This window comes from Scylla paramamosain, chromosome 26 (genome assembly GCF_035594125.1).
Source record: "Scylla paramamosain isolate STU-SP2022 chromosome 26, ASM3559412v1, whole genome shotgun sequence".
NCBI classification, from domain to species: Eukaryota; Metazoa; Arthropoda; class Malacostraca; order Decapoda; family Portunidae; genus Scylla; species Scylla paramamosain.
Genome location: NC_087176.1, coordinates 19636591 through 19639090, shown reverse-complemented (window position 1 = coordinate 19639090; position 2500 = coordinate 19636591). Strand labels below are relative to the sequence as shown.

The 2500-nt window shown below is 42.3% G+C and overlaps 1 long non-coding RNA gene across 1 annotated transcript in view; it reads left to right on the top strand.

Moving 5' to 3' along the window:
• The window catches only part of LOC135113932 (uncharacterized), a 25249-nt gene that overhangs the window by 22433 nt on the left and 316 nt on the right, over nt 1-2500 (top strand). Inside the window, exon 2 of the long non-coding RNA XR_010275130.1 lies at nt 1055-2500. This exon is cut by the window's right edge and continues 316 nt beyond it. This is a non-coding gene — a long non-coding RNA (uncharacterized LOC135113932). The remainder of the gene's footprint in view (nt 1-1054) is intronic.

Here is a 2500-nt window from a genome sequence, read left to right as displayed (position 1 = left end):
AATATATTTTGATGCAATGTCGTGGCAATTATATGCAATGTTTCAAGGAAGAGGGGCGTAGCACTGCTGTGAGCACTGTCGGAAAACTGTGCTGAACGAGGACAAGGTGGAAGCAGTGTTGCGATGTCAGCTGTAGAAGCACTGTGTTACTAGGGCGGAAAAAAAAAAAAAAAAAAAACAGAGCGTTGTACAACTGGAAGAAAGACCTTGTTCCAAAGACTTGCAAAGGCATCATATTGCAGACTTCACTGAAACGTATTGGGAGGACTGACGTGGTCATGTTGCAACGTCTACCCAAAGAAATAATGTTTCAGTATTGATTGGTGACATTGCATCGGGTGGATTAGGAAGGAGGGTTGTTATAAAATGATGTTGCAAGGTGGAAATAGCGTTGCGGTGACGTGGGAAAAAAGAGTATTACAGGAACGTACGAAATGATATTGCAAAGGCCGGCAAGGAAACGGTGTGACACAGACGGAAGTCAATGTTGCAGGGACGGAGAGGTGCTGCAAAGATGGGAAGGAAAGGTGTTGCGAGGACGAAGTAAATGATAATACATGAGAAAAACAAATACCAGAAGATATATCGGTTTGTAGCGAGGTTATCTGTTTATCTATTTACTTCTACTAATGAACTACCTGTGGAAGAACAGGACAGATACAGAGCAAGGCTCTTTCTTCGCCCATCTCTCTTTCTGACAGCATGTCACCACGAAAAGTCAGACGAGATCATCATGTAACCCATAATATATATATATATATATATATATATATATATATATATATATATATATATATATATATATATATATATATATATATATATATATATATATATATATATATATATATATATACTACACTACCCTGCCACTAGTGTTGATGTTTTGCCTCTCTATATATCCGATGTAAAAAAAGTCGTTGAAAAGGACAATTATGGATTAGAATAATAACTTGTTAGTACATACATACTTGTTTCTTTGAAATACTTATTTAATTTGGATTTTGAACGATCTATAGTTTTCGTGTTAACAACCGCTGGTTGTTTGTTCCAGCAAATGATGATGTAAAGGCCTGCAAGGAAGTGGTGGTGCAGGCAGCTGCCAAGAAATGATGCTACAAACACACGTGACAAACTCATGTTGCAAGGACGAGATAGTGTTGCGAAGGCGGGCGAAAGAAGAGTTTTGCAACAACAGACGACGTGGCGTTGCAAGGACGGCTGGTAAAACAACATTGCTGCCCAAGCTTCCTAAACCCACACGTGTCTCACCTTCACCCGCTGGCCTTGCGATATAAGGAAAACTTTACCCTTCTGGGGACCTTATCAGACTTATCAACGCTCGCTGTGCTCCTCGAGATCTCCCTTTGAGGCCTCGGGGAAGTGGTGGCTGGAAAAAGGGAGAAAAACGATGGAGGGATAGATAGATATAAAAAAAAGTGGGGAGGAGGAGAGGACGTGATGCAATTTAGCGTGTAGGACAAAAAGGGCTGAGTTCCAGGGATGAGGTGGGCAAGGCTGGATATCTGATTCCTATGCCAGGTGATGAAGGACACGTGAACCTGTGGATTGTGTTTATGTCAGTGTTGGGTCGCCCTCAATGGGTCTCAATTGAGGGAGGAGGATCTGTGCAGCCTCTCGGGACTCCTGCTGGGGGAAATTGCTCCGACCGAGGGATCACGGTACGTTTCTTTATCCTGTGTGTGTGTGTGTGTGTGTGTGTGTGTGTGTTTGTGTTTGTGTTTGTGTGTGTGTGTGTGTGTGTGTGTGTGTGTGTGTGTGTGTGTGTGTGTGTGTGTGTGTGTGTGTGTGTGTGTGTGTTTGTGTGTATGTGTGTGTGTGTGTGTGTGTGGTTAGTCCGATTTGCAAATGTGTTTTATTTGCCATTATTTGTTCCCTTGAATGTTTTTGTGGTGCAATATTCTTGGAGGGAAAGTGTTTACAGGTTTTTATTTATTTTTTATTTATTTATTTATTTTTTTTCGTTGTGAGATGTGTTTTGTTCTGCTCTTTGTTTTATGCCAGCAGTAGATAAAGTAGGAATGTGTTTCCTGTGTCTGGAGATTTCCACATCATAAGCCAATCCATGAATATTGAATTCCATGGATGAAAATACATGAAAAGTCGTGAAAATATACGAAAAAATGCCATGTTTGCTTTCCCCGTTTGCGTTTTTCCGTGTTTCTGCTTTCCTTTTCTAATCTTCACGGAAAGGATACGACAAGAGCCCCGAAACATGCTCCAGAACCACCAGCAATAACCTCCAGCAGAGCCTCTGAAATCATGTGTTTGGCTAAAGTTTTCACCCAATAGTAATTTGTCAGGACGCTAGAGTGGTTGGCAGGGTGATGCAGGGTACAAAGGCAGCAGGGTGATGAATTAGAGGGGATGAGGACGGTGGACACCCTTCCAGCACCGTTCCCTCCCTTCTCTCCGTCTCTCCCTCCTATGCATGCAGCGAGGCTCAGTCAGGCAGTGTTTGTGAAGCATGAAGCGAAGC